This window comes from Chelonoidis abingdonii, chromosome 2 (genome assembly GCF_003597395.2).
Source record: "Chelonoidis abingdonii isolate Lonesome George chromosome 2, CheloAbing_2.0, whole genome shotgun sequence".
Taxonomy (NCBI): Eukaryota; Metazoa; Chordata; order Testudines; family Testudinidae; genus Chelonoidis; species Chelonoidis abingdonii.
In genome coordinates this window covers 272,866,796-272,881,171 of record NC_133770.1, presented here as the reverse complement: position 1 = coordinate 272,881,171, position 14,376 = coordinate 272,866,796, and the positions used below count along the sequence as shown (strand labels likewise).

At 49.9% G+C, this 14,376-nt stretch overlaps 1 protein-coding gene and 1 long non-coding RNA gene across 7 annotated transcripts in view; both read left to right on the top strand.

Annotated features, from left to right (window-relative positions):
- Positions 1 to 14,376, top strand: part of CSMD3 (CUB and Sushi multiple domains 3) — a 1,318,842-nt gene that overhangs the window by 685,872 nt on the left and 618,594 nt on the right. The window lies entirely within an intron of this gene.
- LOC116829780 (uncharacterized) lies at positions 8,156 to 11,602 on the top strand. Of its 3 annotated transcripts, XR_012655387.1 has the most exons (5): positions 8,157 to 8,590; positions 8,958 to 9,252; positions 9,621 to 9,763; positions 10,064 to 10,432; positions 11,193 to 11,602. It is a non-coding gene; the product is annotated as an uncharacterized LOC116829780 (long non-coding RNA). The 3 variants fall into 3 exon arrangements; XR_012655386.1 differs by lacking the exon at positions 11,193 to 11,602 and having other exon boundaries at positions 8,156 to 8,590; positions 8,958 to 9,249; positions 10,064 to 10,906; XR_012655385.1 differs by lacking the exon at positions 11,193 to 11,602 and having other exon boundaries at positions 8,156 to 8,590; positions 10,064 to 10,905.

Here is a 14,376-nt window from a genome sequence, read left to right as displayed (position 1 = left end):
GCTTCCAGAGGAATTTTCCAGGAGCCCTGTCTTGAGGGGAAGCTGGGAGAGGTGGACATGAGCAGACTGGACATCCCTGTAAGCAGACATGACCAGTCCTCAGCTTTGTGAGTCCTGCATAACTGAGTGTGAGTAAGCGGTCAGTGCTTTGAATTCCTCATCTGTGCTCGCTGTAGTATTCCTCCCAGGCCGTGTGCTTCCTGGCTGGGTGCGAGGCTCTGTGAGATTGCTCCCTCCCCAGCCGTAGAGTCTGCTGTGCAGAGTGATTATTTGGGGTGCTGTTGCAAGGGGTGCGTTTTAGATGGAGTGCTAAAGGGAAAATGGGGGGTGGGTTCGGGGCGGAGAGGCGAAAAGAAGAGCCTACGGGACGCTGCCCGCTGAGATAGTAACTTATTTGTTCTTCCTCCTTGTGCCGGTTTAGTATCGAGGGAAGAGAAATCAAACGTCCGAGTTCACTCTCCTCATCGGATGGAAAGCGAGCGAGAGCAGTGAGCCCGTGAGCATTGTTGATGCAAACGAGGAGGTGTCCAGTTGGCAGTGGAGCAGTCGCTACTTTCAGTGAGATGTGGTTTGGTGAGGGCTCTGCGTGGGGCCCCCCGGCTCCAGGTAGGAATGCCCCGTTAGCTGGGGCTGGGTTTGTAAGAAATGGTTCCTGACCAGTTGTGGTTACGAGAGAGACAAGGTCCCCATTTTCAGGGGCTGCTCAGTTTGTTGGCTAGGAGCTGTGTGTCCTCTGCAGCGGAAGGTTGCATCTAGGAGGATGACTGCAGGTGGTGAGTTGCTTGCTTTCCTCCCATTTCTTTCTCTCTGTGTCTCTCTCTCTCCTCTAGTGTGTTGGCCAACTTTCTCACTCTCTTTCCTATCTCCTCTCCTCTCCTTGTGCCATCTCCCCTTGTGGGACACGGGCAGGCGTGCTAGGTTTGCATCCCCAGAGGCCAGGTCTCGGGAGCCATGGAGAAGTAGGAGGAGATGAAAATAATGCAGAGCAGTGGGCATGAGAGCGGAGCAGTGACTGTCAGTGTTAACTCGGTCTCTGTTCATCGAGTGGGGCCGACGTAGATGGGATGGAAGAGGGAGGCAGGATTGAGGGCAAGATTTCAAGTACCAGTAGAGCTGTGTGTAGGGATGGCTCATGCTTTCTTTTGCAGCTGTGCTTGCAGAGGAATTGTCCAGGAGTCCAAGCCGGAGGAGAAATTGGCATACATGGACCTGAGCAGCTTGGACGTCCTTGTAAGCAGACATGAACAGTCCTGAGCTTTCTGCCTTCTGCATAACTGACTGTGAGTAAGAGGTCAGTGGTTGGAGTTCCTCATCTGTTCTCGCTGTAGTTTTCTTCCCAGGCTGTGTGCTTCCTCATTGGGTACGGGGCACAGTAGTATTAAGGCTGGGGAAGGGACAGGTGTCTCCTGAGAAAAGTAACTATTTTGGGTGCCATTACAATGGGTCCTTTCTAGTTGCAGGTGTAAAGTAGTAATGGAAGATGGGTTGTGGGATACGGGAGCTGTGAAATGAAGAGACTTCACGATAGTGTAGATGGAGATGCTAATTTTATTTGTTTTTCTCCCTTCTGCTGGGTTTAGTAGCAAGGAAAAAGAAGTCACATGTCAGTCTATTGCCGTCATGTGGTGAGCATTGTTCATGCCAGGCAAGAGCCATCCATCTGGGAGCTGAGCAGACACCACTGTCACTGAGAAGTGTCTGTTTTTCTGAGGGTTCTGCTCATGGCCCATCTGACTCCAGGTAGAGACACCCCATCTGCTGGGGCTGGGTTGGTAAGAAAAGGTTCATGACTAGCTGTCGATACGAGGGAGACAAGGTCCTCATTTTCAGGGTCTGGTCACTTTTCCATCACAAGCAGTGTGTCCTCTACAAGAGAAGGTTGGATCCAGGGGGATGCCTTTAGCTGGCAGGTTCCTTGCCCTCCTCCTGCATTTCTCTCCCTCTCTCTCTTTTCTGTATTGTGTTGGCCAACACACACTGTCTGTCTCTGTCCTTGTCTTTCCTTGTGCTTTCTCCCTTTATAGGACACAGGCAGGTGTGCTCTGTGTGGATCCCCACAGGCTAGGTCTTGGGAGCCAGGACGAAGTCGGAGGGGATGAAAATCATGTGGGGTAGTGGGTGCGAGAGTGAAGGCAGGTATTGGAAAATATCAAGCACGTGTAGTGTTTTTGACAGTGATGGCTCTTCCATAGGTGGTTAGCTGTTTTTGCGGAGACCCACTCCAGGCCAGTGGAGAAGCCCCTGACAGAGGAGGACCATCTGGAGGAACTGGACCTGCACAATCTACACATTTCACTTGGCAGTTGAGCTGAGGAGTGCTCTCGTGACATTCGAGGAGCAGGTGTGTGTGTTTGTGAAATACCTGTCTATCCAGTATCTGCTGTGATAGACCCAGACCAGCTGGGAACAGAGTAGTAGAAGAGAGAGATACCTGCCACTGGATAAGTAGTTGTCTGTTCCCTGAGTGACCAGAGCAGGGGCTGCTCCAGGCTAATGAGAACACCTGACTCTAATTAAGCTGCTAAGAGTCAGGTGAGGCTCTTAAGCACCTGACTCTAATTAAGGCCCCTCTGTTGCTATAAAAGATCTCACTCCAGTCAGGCCAGAGGGAGCCAGAGGAGAGGGTGTGTGTGTGAGGAACTGGGAGCAAAAGGTGTGCAAGGAGCTGAGAGTGAGTAGACGTACGGCTGGAGGACTGAGAAGTACAAGCATTATCAGACATCAGGAGAAAGGGCTGGTGGTGAGGACAAAGAAGGTGTTGGGAGGAGGCCAGGGGGAAGTAGCCCAGGGAGTTGTAGCTGTCGTGCATCCGTGTCAGGAGGCACTCTAGACAGCTGCAGTCCACAGGGCCTGGGATAGGGGGTGGGCCCGAATTCCCTGCAAACCTCCCAACTCCTGATTAAACACAGGAGAAATTGACCTGGACTGTAGCTTCTGCCAGAGGGGAAGGTCGCTGGGCTGTTTCCCAACACACAGGGTGAATCTGTGAGGTGAGCAAATCCACCAATAAGCGCAGGACCTACCAAGGTAGAGGAGGAACTTTGTCACACTGTGTAGTGAGTTGCCTCCTTGAGAGCACAGAGACGCTTCTTATTTCCATGGGCAGGGACTTGGGGAAGGTACCGCTCTGGCTGTGGCTGGTAATTGTCTGGGATTGTCCCTTTCCTGGAGGGCTGTAGTTCCTTAGGAGTGACGAGCATTTTAGGCCCTGGATAGGCTGGAGAGGAATAAAGGAGGAGGCTCCAATGAGCAGCAGCCAATGATCTCTGTGTGTGTCCGTTTTTCTTCCACGCCCCAGTGCTGGCCTACCCTACAAGGGGTTAGGGAGGGCTGCAAAGACTCTTGTTGGTGGAGAGAATTCCTTAGTATGGGGAGGGCCTCTGAGGAAAGGCGTCTGCATCTAACTGGGGATGATAAGCTTGGGGGAATCCTTTGTACCCTCTCAAGGAGTTGTCAGGTGCTATGGAGATTTCCTGAAGTGTGGTAACTTTTTGTGGAGAGCCAGGAAGGTGATGACGTCTTTCTGTAGTTTCTTTCTTCCCCTCTCTCTCTCTCTGTCTCTCTAATCTCATATGTTGGCCAACATGCATCCCCTCTCTCTCCTTGTACTATCTCCTGGCATAGAACATGGGCAATGGTGCATGCTCACAGGCTTGGTCTGGAGAGTCTGCATCCCACTGGGGAATTGGGAGGAGGAAGAGAAACATGATGGGTACTAGATGCTCGATTGGTAGTGGACTCTCTTGGATGCAGGTGCAATGGGCTACTTTCTTTAGACAGTGGCTAATGCCAGCTGCCCCAGAGGGAATGAACAGAACAGGGAATAACCAAGTGATCCATTTCCTGTCTCCCATTCCCAGCTTCTGGGAAACAGAGTATAATGACACCATCCCTGCCCATTTTGACTAATAGCCATTGATGGACCTCTTCTCAATGAATTTACATACTTCCTTTTTGAACCCCATTGTACTCTTGGCCTTCACAACGTTCTTTGGGAAGGAGTTCCACAGGTTGAGTGTGTGTTGTGTGCTTTTTAATGGTAGCTATAAAGGTGTAATGGGAGATGAGAGAAGAAGAACCTACACAACATTGCAGATTGTGATGATAACTTTTGTTTTTCCCTCTTGTGTTGTGCTTAGTACCAAGGGGAAAGAAGTCGGGTAAGAGCCCACTCCCGTTGTGAGATGGAAAGGACACGAGTTGTGAAACAAACAGCGAGCATTTGTTTGTGCCCGCACTATGGAGATGCCATTGAGCTGGAGTGGAGCAGCCCGTCACTTCAGTGAATAAGTGTCTGGTTCGGTGAGGACTCTGGTAGCGGCCCAGCTGCCTCCAGGCCAGGACTGGTTCATTAGCTGTGACTCGGTTGTAGAGAAGATTCCTGACAGCCATGGTTACAATGGGGTAATTATCCCCATTTTCAGTCCCCATTTTCAGTGTGGTAATATCTCCATCCACAGCGGTGTGCTCTGCAGCAGAAGGTTGGATCCAGGGGGATGACTCCAGCAGTTGTTCTTGACTCCTTTTCATGTTTTCTCTCTTCTCTTCTCTATGCGTTGGCCAACTCATACTCTTCGATGGGCGCTTGCTGTCTTTGTGCATCTGTTCTCTCTCTCGTCCTTTTCTCTCTTCTGCTATGTCTCCCTTCGTATGAACGTACATGTAGGTTGGTAGGTGTGCCATCCCCCAGCTAGGTCTCAGTAAGCTAGGACATGTAGAGGGGACCGAAATCATGCAAGGTAGTGAGCACTTAGAGTGCAGCGGTGACTGTGGGTGTTGGCTGGCTGATGCTGGCATGGGATGTGGAGAGGGAGATAGGAATGAGGGCCAAGATTTCACGTCAAATGAATTTTGTGTCAGTGATGGCTTTTGCTCAGGTTTACCTGTTGCATTTGCAGAGAATCCAGTCAGGACGCACTCTGGAGGAGAAATTGGCAGAAGTGACCTAGCACTGACATCCCTTAGCAGAGATTAACAGTGTCATAAACAGATATCTAAGGGTTTAATGTTCTTTACCTTAAAGGGGTTAAACGAAAGCGGACCAGACACCTGACGAAGACAATCACGGAACCGGGATTTTTCAAAGGAGGGGGTTTGTTCTTTGTCTTTCTCTTTGGTTTCTCTCGCCTATAGGAAGAACAGCTTATATCCTTTTCTATTCTAAACTTCTAAATCTTCAGTTCCCAGTGTGATACAAAGGTAGCAAAGCATAGGTGTTATGCTTTGCGTTTGTATTTACATGTTGTGGAGTTGTCGTAATGTTCAGATTGATCCATTTTGAATCCAGACTGGTTATCACTTGTCTTATAGCAATAGCCTGTTTATGTCATTCGGATGCAAGTAGTCATGTTCATGTGTTGTTCTTTCTTTTTTATATAAAGCTTTCTTTTTAAAACCTGCTTGAGGATTTTTCTCTGGTTAAGGCTAGGAGCGAAGGGAGGGGGAGAATCTCTTTGTGTTAGCTTGACTAGGTTTGAATGCATAGCCTCAGGGGGAAGGTAAATTGCCCTCTCTGGTTTGCATTCAAGGAGTGAAGTACAGTATCGCCCAGGCTAACCCAGGGAGAGGGAAAGCTGGGGATAAAATAGAGGAGACAAGGGAAAGTACTTGTTTTCCCTGTGGTAGGAGACCCAGGGGTTCTGGGTCTTGGGGGTCCCCCAGAGATAGGTTTGGGCGACCCCAGGGGCGATCAGGAGCCCTGAATCCTGATTGGTGGCAGCGATATCAGATCCAAGCTGGTAATAAGCTTGGGGGAAGTTTCATGCTAAGCCCCCAGATTTTGGACGCTAAGGTCCAGATTTGGGACAGAGGCTTATTACAAACAGTCCTCAGCTTTCTGCCTTCGGCATAACTGGCTGTGAGTAAGCGGTCAATGCTTGGAATTCTTCATCTGTTCTCACTCCAGTTTTGGTCAGAGTCTGTGAACTTCATTGGGTACATGGCTCTGTGGGATTCAGATAAGGGAAAGGCACAAGTCTTCTGTACAGAGTGACTATTTTGTCTGTAGGTGCAAGAGGCTTCTTTCTAGTAGTGCTCCTGAAGGTGTAATGGAAGAAGCATGAAGGGCGGAAGTCTGGGGTGCGGTAGATGGGAGAAGAACCTATGTGATGTTGCTGACTGAGATGCTAACATGTTTGTTTTTCCCCCTTTGTGCTGGGTTCATTACCAAGGGAGAAGAAGTGGAAGGTCAGAGTCCACTCCCTCATCCAATGGAAAGGGAGGGAGAGCAGGGATACTCCGAGCATTGTTGATGCCAGGCAAGAGCCATCCAGCTGGGAGCAGAGCAAGTGTCACCATCAGTTTGATAAATGTCACGTTAGGTGAGGGCTCTGCTCACTGCCCATCCTGATTAGTAGCCATTTATGGGCCTGTCCTCCATGAATTTACCTAGTTCTTTGTTTAATCCTGTTATAGTCGTGGCTTTCACAGCGTTCTCTGGCCAGGAGTTCCACAGGTTGAGTGTGTGTTGTGTGCTTTTTAATTGTATCTAAAACGGTGTAATGGGAGATGAAAGATGAAGATGAAAGAAAACATTGAGAATCCAGTGATGACTTTTGGTTTTCCCTCTTGTGTTGTGCTTTGAGAAAGGGGAAAGAAGTCAAGGGTAAGAGCCCACCCCCATTGTGAGATGAAAAGCATGCAAAAGCCATGAGAAAATGAGCATTATTGATGCCAGGTTATGCAGATGCCGTCGAGCTGGGAGTGGAGCAGCCATCACCATCAGTCAGATAAGTGTCTGGTTTGGTGAGGACTCTGGTAACGGCCCACCTGCCTACAGGCCGGGACTATTCGTTAGGTGAGGCTCGCTTTGTAGGAAAAGATTCCTGACTAGATATGGTTATGAGGTAGACAAGGTCCCCAGTTTCAGGGGATGGTCATTTCTCTGTCCGCAAGCAGTGTGTCCTCGGCAGCAGATAGTTGGATCCAGGGGGATTACTCCAGCTGGTGAATTTCTTGCCTTTCTCTTGTCTCTGTCTCGCTTCTCTAGTGTGTTGGCCAACACTCTTTATCTCCCTGTCTCTGTCCTTGCCTCTCTTTGTGCTGTCTCCCTTCATGGTACACGGGCAGGAGTGCTAGGTGTGCTTCCCCACAGACTAGGTCTTGGCAGATACGTACAAGTAGGAGGGGACGAAAATAGTTCCGGGCAGTGGGCGCTAGCATAGAGTGGAGACTGTAAATGTTTACTCAGTCACTGTTGATCAAGTGGGGCTGATGTAGATGGGATGGAAGAGAGAGACAAGGATGAGGCCAAGATTTCAAGCACCAATAGAGCTGTGTGTAGTCACAGCTCGTGCTTGGCTTTTGCAGCTGCTCGTGCAGAGAAATTGTCCAGGAGCCCTAGCTGGAGGAGAAAGAGGCAGACGTGCACCTGAGCAGCTTGGACATCCTTTTAAGCAGACATGAACAGTCCTCAGCCTCCTGCCCCCGCTTAACTGGCTGTGAGAAAGAAGTCAGTGCTTTGAAATCCTCATTTGTACTTGCTGTAGTATTGTTCACAGGCCATGTGCTTCGTCTTTGGGTACGGGACTCTGTGGTGTTAAGGCTGGGGAGGGGCCAGAGTGACTATGTCAGGTGCTGTTGCAAGGAGTGATTTTGGTTGTAATGCCAAAGATGTAAGGAGAAGAGGGTTGAGGGCCTAGCCCTGCCATGCGGGAGAGGTGAAGAGAAGAGCCTAGAAGACAACATTGAGTAAGGTGGTAACTGATGTGTTTTCCTCCCTTGTGCTGGGTTTAGTACCAAGGGAAAACAAGTCACGCGCCAGAATCTACTGCCCTCATGCGATGGAAAGCGAAGGAGAGCGATGACACTGTGAGTATTGTCGATGCCACGCAAAAGCCGTCCAACTGGGAGCGGAACAGCTGCCACTCTCAATGAGAAGTGTCTGTTTTGGTGATTGCTTTGCGCCTGACCCTCCCTGCTCCTGGTAGGGACACCACGTTAGCTGGGGCTGTGTTTGTAAGAAAATGTTCTTGACTAGTTGTAGTTACGAAGGACACAAAGTCCTCATTTTCAGGGGCTGCTCAGTTCTCTGGTCATGAGCGGTGAGTCCTCTGCAGCAGAAGGTTGGATCCAGGAGGATGACTGCAGGTGCTGAGTTGCTTGCCTTCCACCTGTGTTTTTCACTCTGTCTCTTCTGTTCTCTAGTATGTTGGGCAACACACACCCTCTCTCTGTCTGTCTCACCTTTCCTTGTGCCATCTCCCTTCAGAGGACATGGGTGGGGTGCTCAGTGTGCATCCCCACAGGCTAGGTCTTGGGAGCCATGGAGAAGAAAAAGCATAGAAAAGTCATGAGGGGCAGTGGGCGCTGAAGTGGAGCAGTGACTGTTTATTCATCTCTGTTCATTGAGTTGGGCTCAGGTGGATGGTGTGGGAGAGGAAGGAAGGGATGAGGGCAAGATTTCATGCACGAATAGAACTTGTTGTACTGATGGCTCATGCATGGGTTTTGCAGGTGCACTTGCAGAGGAAGTGTCCAGGAGCCCCAGGCCAAGGAGAAGTTGGCAGAAGTGGACCTGATCAGCCTGAGCATCCTTCTAAGCAGACATGAACAGTCCTCTCCTTTCTGAATCCCGCTTAACTTGCGGTGGGTAAGCGATCAATGCTTTGACTTCCACATCTGTACTCGCTGTAGTTTTCTTCACAGGCTATAGAAGCCCAACAATCTGTGAGCCAAAAACTGTCCAACAGGAAACTCAGAAAGCAATTAAGCCAAAAACGAGCTCAATTTCTGCAGTTTCTTTGCAGGTTTGTCATGTCTGACCAAAGTCTGCTGTGCAGAGTGACTATTTCAGGTGTTGTTGCAAGAGGTGCTTTCTACTTATAGTCCTAAAGGTATGATGGGAGGGGGGTTCAGGGCAGAGCACCACTGTGTGGGAAAGGCAGAAAGAAGGGCCTCCCCAGCATTGCCCACTGAGATGGTAACTTGTTTGTTTTTTCCCCTTCGGCTGGATTTAGTACCAGAGGAAAAGAAATCTCGCCTGAGAATCTACTGCCGTCATGCAATGGCAATCGAGCGAGAGCGATGGGACCGCAAGAAATTATTGCTGCCGTGAAAAAGCCGTTCAACTAGGAGTGGAATGACCGCCACTCACAAAGAGATAAGTGTCTGCTTTGGTGATTGCTCTGTTTTTGAGTAGCTGTAGTTATGAGGGAGACAAGGTCCACATTTTCAGGGACTGCTCAGTTCTCTGGCCAGTAGCAGTGTGTCCTCTGCAGCAGATGGTTGGATCCAGGAGGATGACTGCAGGTAGTGAGTTGCTTGCCTTTCACCTATGTTTTTCACTCTCTCTCTCTCTCTGTTCTCTAGTAAGTTGGCCAACACACGCCCTATCTTTATCCTTACCTTTCCTTCTGCCATCTCCCTTCTTAGGACACAGGCAGGGGTGGTAGGTGTGCATCCCCACAGGTTAGGTCTTGGGAGCCCTGGACGAGTAGGAGGGGATGAAAACCATGTCAGGCAGTGGGTGCTAAAATGGAGCAGTGACTGTTGGTGTTAACTCATTCTCTGTTCGAGTGGCGCCAGTGTAGATGGGATGGAAGAGGGAGGCAGGATTGAGGGCAAGATTTCACACACCAATAGAGCTTTGTGTCATGATGGCTCATGCTTGGCTTTTGCAGCTGTTCCTGCAGAGGAATTGTCCAGGAGTCCCAGCTGGAGGAGAGACTGGCAGAAATGGATCTGAGCAGCTTGGACATCCTTCTAAGGAGACATGAACAGTCCTCAGCTTTCTGAATTCTGAATAACTGGCTGTGAGTCAGAGGTCAGTGCTTTCTATTCCTTATCTGTTCTCACTGTATTTCTCTTGACAGACCCTGTGCTTCCTCGCTGGGTACAGGGCAATGTGATATTAAGGCTGGGGAAGGGGTAAGAGTCTCCTGAGCAAATGGACTATTTTGGGTGCCATTACAATGGGCCCCTTCTAGTTGCAGGTGTAAAGTACCAATGGGAGATGGGTTGAGGGCAGAACCGTGGGATACGGGAGATGTGAAATGAAGACTATGTGACCTTGCAGAAGGAGATGGTAACTTGTTTCCCCCCGCCCCACTTCTGCTGGGTTTAGTACCAAGGAAAAAGAAGACACACGTCAGTCTACAGCTCTCATGCGATGGACAGTGATGAAGAGTGATGGGACCTTGAGAATTATTCGATGGCATGAAAAAGCCATCCATCTGGGAGTGGAACAGACGGCACTGTCTCTGAGATAAGTGTGTGTTTTGCTGAGGGTTCTTCTCAAGGCCCACCTGGCTCCTGATAGGGACGCCCTGTTAGCTGGGCCTGGGTTTGTGTTAAAAAAAAAAAAAAAAAATCCCTGAACAGCAGTGGTTACAAGGGAGACACGGGTTACGTTTTCGGGGCTGGTCATTTCTCTGTTCACAAGCAGTGTGTCCTCTGCAGCAGAAGGTTGGATCCAGGGAGATGGCTCCAGCTGGTGAGTTTCTTGCCTTCATCCCATGTTTCTCTTGCTGTCTGTCTCTTCTCTAGTGTGTTGGCCAACACCCTCTCTCTTTCTCTCTCTCTGTCCTTGCCTCTCCTTGTGCCTTCTCCCTTCATAGGACACGGGCAGCTGTGCTAGGGGTGCATCCCCACAGGCTAGGTCTCGAGAGCTATGAACAAGTAGCAGGGGATGAAAATCATGCAGGATAGTGAGTGCGAGAGTGGAGGCAGGTACTGGAAGATGTCGTGCATCTATACTGTTTTTGTCAGTGATGGCTCTTCCATAGGTGGTTAGCTGTTCTTGCGGAGGGCTGCTCCAGGCCAGCGGAGCAGCCCTGTCTGGGGATCTGAGGAAGCAGACATACCCAATATAGCTGTTTTGCTTTGCAGTGGAGCCAAGGAGCAATCTTGTAATGTTGGAGGATCAGGTGCGTGTTTTTGTGAAATTACATTTCTCTATCCAGTATCTGCAGAGTGAGGTGCCTCGTGGAGAGCAGAGAGATGCTTCTCCTATCCCTGGGGTGGGTCCTGGGGAAGGTACAGCTCTGCCTGTGGCTGGTAGTGGTCTGGGATCGTCCCTTTCCTGGAGGGCTGTAGCTTCTTAGGATTGATGAGCATTTTAGGCCCTGGGTGGGCTGGAGAGGAATAGAGAAGGGGGCCCCAATGAGCAGCAGCCAGTGATGTGTGTGTGTCCTTTTTTCTTCCATGCCCAAGTGCTGGCCTAGCTTACAAGTGTTCTCTCTTTCTCTTTTCAGTTCATACTGAGATAGGTCTCTGCCACAGGTTGGCCAATCTCTCATCTGACCAAAGAAGTAGTAGCCACCCTGAGCCCATCGCTAGGGATGGAAGCTGGACAATGATCTGCAGAGTAAGAGCAAATGGAAATTTTCTGAAGTTCAGTATTGAGGGAGGGCTGCAAACACTCTTCTCAGTGGAGAGAATTTGTGAGTATGGGGAAGGCCCCTGAGGAAAGGCCTCTGCATCTCACGGGGACACAATAAGCTCAGGGGAATCCTTTGTGCCCTGTCAAGGGGTTTTCAGGTGCTGTGGAGTCTTCCTGAAATGGAGTAACCCTTTGTGGAGAGCCAGGAAGGTGCGTACAGGTGCTGAGTTTGCCTCCTTCCTATGTGTGTATCTCTGCTCTCATATGTTGTCCAACATGCTGTTGTCTGCCTCTCCTTGCACTGTCTCCTTGCATGGAACATGGGCAATGGTGGATGCTTGCTGGCTTGGTCTGGAGAGTCTGTATCCCACTGGGGCATTGGGAGGAGGGAGAGAAGCATGATGGGTATTAGATCCTCCATTGGTAGTGGTGTGGGATGACTGTAGGAGTTGACTCTGACTCTGTTCATCAAGTGGGGCTAATGTACAGTGGATGGGAGAGGGAGGGCGGCATCTCATACACCAGTAGAACTTGGGGCAGTGATGGCTCCTGCTTGGGTTACATGTTGTCTTTGCAGAGGGATCGTCCAGGAGCCGCAGCTAGAGGAGAAACTGGAAGAAATGAACCTGAGCAGCCTGAGCATCCTTATAAGCAGAGATGAACAGTCCTCAGCTTTCTGCCTTCCACATAACTGGCTGTGAGTAAGCGGTCAGTATTTGGAATTCCTCATCTGTTCTCGCTCCAGTTGTGTGCAGAGGCCGAAATCCCGTGAATGGTGTGCTGTGTGGGATCAAAGCTGGAGAAGGACCAGAAGTGCTCAGTTCCAAACTTCACAAGTAAATAGAGCCACCGCCGACCTTCATATAAGCCAAAAATCAATTAATCCCATTTCAAAACAATCCAAACAAGCCAATCCCTTGGAAAACGCCAACGCTCGTGTGCGACTAAATCTCCCATGCCAAGCTCGTCAAGACTGTTGGCCCCCTGTACACTCTGGACCCTCTCCCTTGCCCCTGCATGCCCACCATCTGCGGAGCGCGACCAAAAAAAAAAAGCTCAGAAGTCGACAGCAAGGTACAAAAAACAACCTACAAGCCAAGAAACTAGCCAACAAGCAACTTGCAAGCAGTTAGGCCACAAAACAACCAATTCGCAGATTTGTGCAGGTTGCATTCTGACCAGAGCGCTACGCGGGAGTATTCAGGTGTTATGCAATGGGGGGCATTTTCTACGTTAGTCCCTAAGAGTAATGGAAAGATGGAGGGCCGGAGGCCTACCGGTGAGAGATAAAAGATCACCTACAAACAGACTCTACCACTCTCAGAGCAATTCTTTTTCCCATTGTGTGGGTGAGTGCAAGGAAAAGAAATCACGCTCAAAACAATCGCTCCAGTGAGGAAGGAGCAAGACGCTGAGAACTGCGAGATTGGTAGATGCCATATACAAAAGCCATCCATCTTGGGATGGAAACACACACTGTCGGAGATACGTGCGGTTGTGGTCCCTTCTGCTTCAACAAGCCCACCCGGCTCACTGAGGTCCCGTTAGCTAGGCGAGTTGGTAAAAAAAAAAAAAAAAAAGGTTCCTGACTAGTGGTTCCGAGGGAGACAAGGTCCCCATTTTCAGAAGCTGCTCAGTTCTCTGGCCAGGGGCAGTGTGTCCTCTGCAGCAGAAAGTTGGATCCAGGAGGATGACTCCATGTTGTGAGTTGCTTGCCTTCCTCCCACGTTTTTCTGTCTCTCTCCTCTAATGTGTTGGCCAACACACTGTCTGTCTGTCTGTCCTTGCCTCACCTTGTGCTGTCTCCCTTCGTAGCACACAGGCAGGTGTGGTAGGTGTGCATCCCCACAGGCTAGGTCTTGGGAGTTATGAACAAGTAAGGGACAAAAATGATGCAGAGCAGTGGGCGCTAGAGTGCAGTGGTGACTGTGGGTGTTGACTGAGTGTCTGCTCTAATGGGGCAGATGTGGATGGGATGGGAGAGGGAGGCAGGGATGAGGGAAAGATTTCACACACGAGTTGAATTTTGTTTAGTGATGGCTCTTGTTTGGCTTATTTGCTGCACTTGAAGCGGAATTGTCAGGAGCAGCAGCTAGGGGAGGAAATAGGCAGATGAGGCCATGAGCAGCCTGAAAATCCTTCTAAGCAGACATGAACAGTCCTCAGCTTTCTGCCTCCTCCTTAACTGGCTGTGAGTAAGCTGTCAGTGCTTGGAATTCCTCATCTGTACTGGCGGTAGTTCTTGTCACAGGCTGTGTGCTTCCCTGTTGGGTACGGGGCTCTGTGAGATTAGGGCTGAAACTCCTCACAAGAGAATGTTGTGAAGGCCAAGACTAAAATCGGGTTCAAAAAAGAACTAGGCAAATTCATGGAGGGTTAGTCCATCAATGGCTGTTAGTCAGGATGAGCAGGGATAGAGTCTCTAGCCCCTTCAGCTTTTCAGGCTGCTTAGCCTCTCCTCCGGCACATAGGACTGAGGGAAACACTACCCAAGGGGGAGTCTCTCTGCTTGGGCAAGGTTTCCTACCTCTGGTCCTCCACAGAACAGTAAAACTCCTCCAAACTCTACTCAGCTCTACTTCCCTCACCCCTGCTTCAGTCAGAAAGGAAATTTTATTAGGTCTTTGTTGGAGCCTTAATTGGGTCTAGGTTCTCCAATTACCCTGTAATAACCTTTCCCCAGCCCACAGGGAATAAGGCGTCGATGATCCTAGGGCTTTTATACCTCCCATCTACAACCCTCTTTCTGCTCTCTGGCCCTGCTGTATCACAGTACCCAGTGTCACTCTTGCTCCATGAGTGAAATGTTTGGTGATTACCCTGCGTGGCCACGCTGTGTCACTGTTCCTCCAAGAGAAATGCTCTGTGCATTATCCTGTGTGGCCACAGGGTTACTGTTGCTCCATGAGAGAAATGCTCTGTGCATTAACCTGTGTGGCCACAGGGTGTCACTGTTGCTCTGTGGGGGTATTCTTAGTGCATTAACATGCGTGGCCACACGGTGTCACTGTTGCTCCATGCAGGAAATGCTCTGTGCATTACCCCGCTTGGTCACA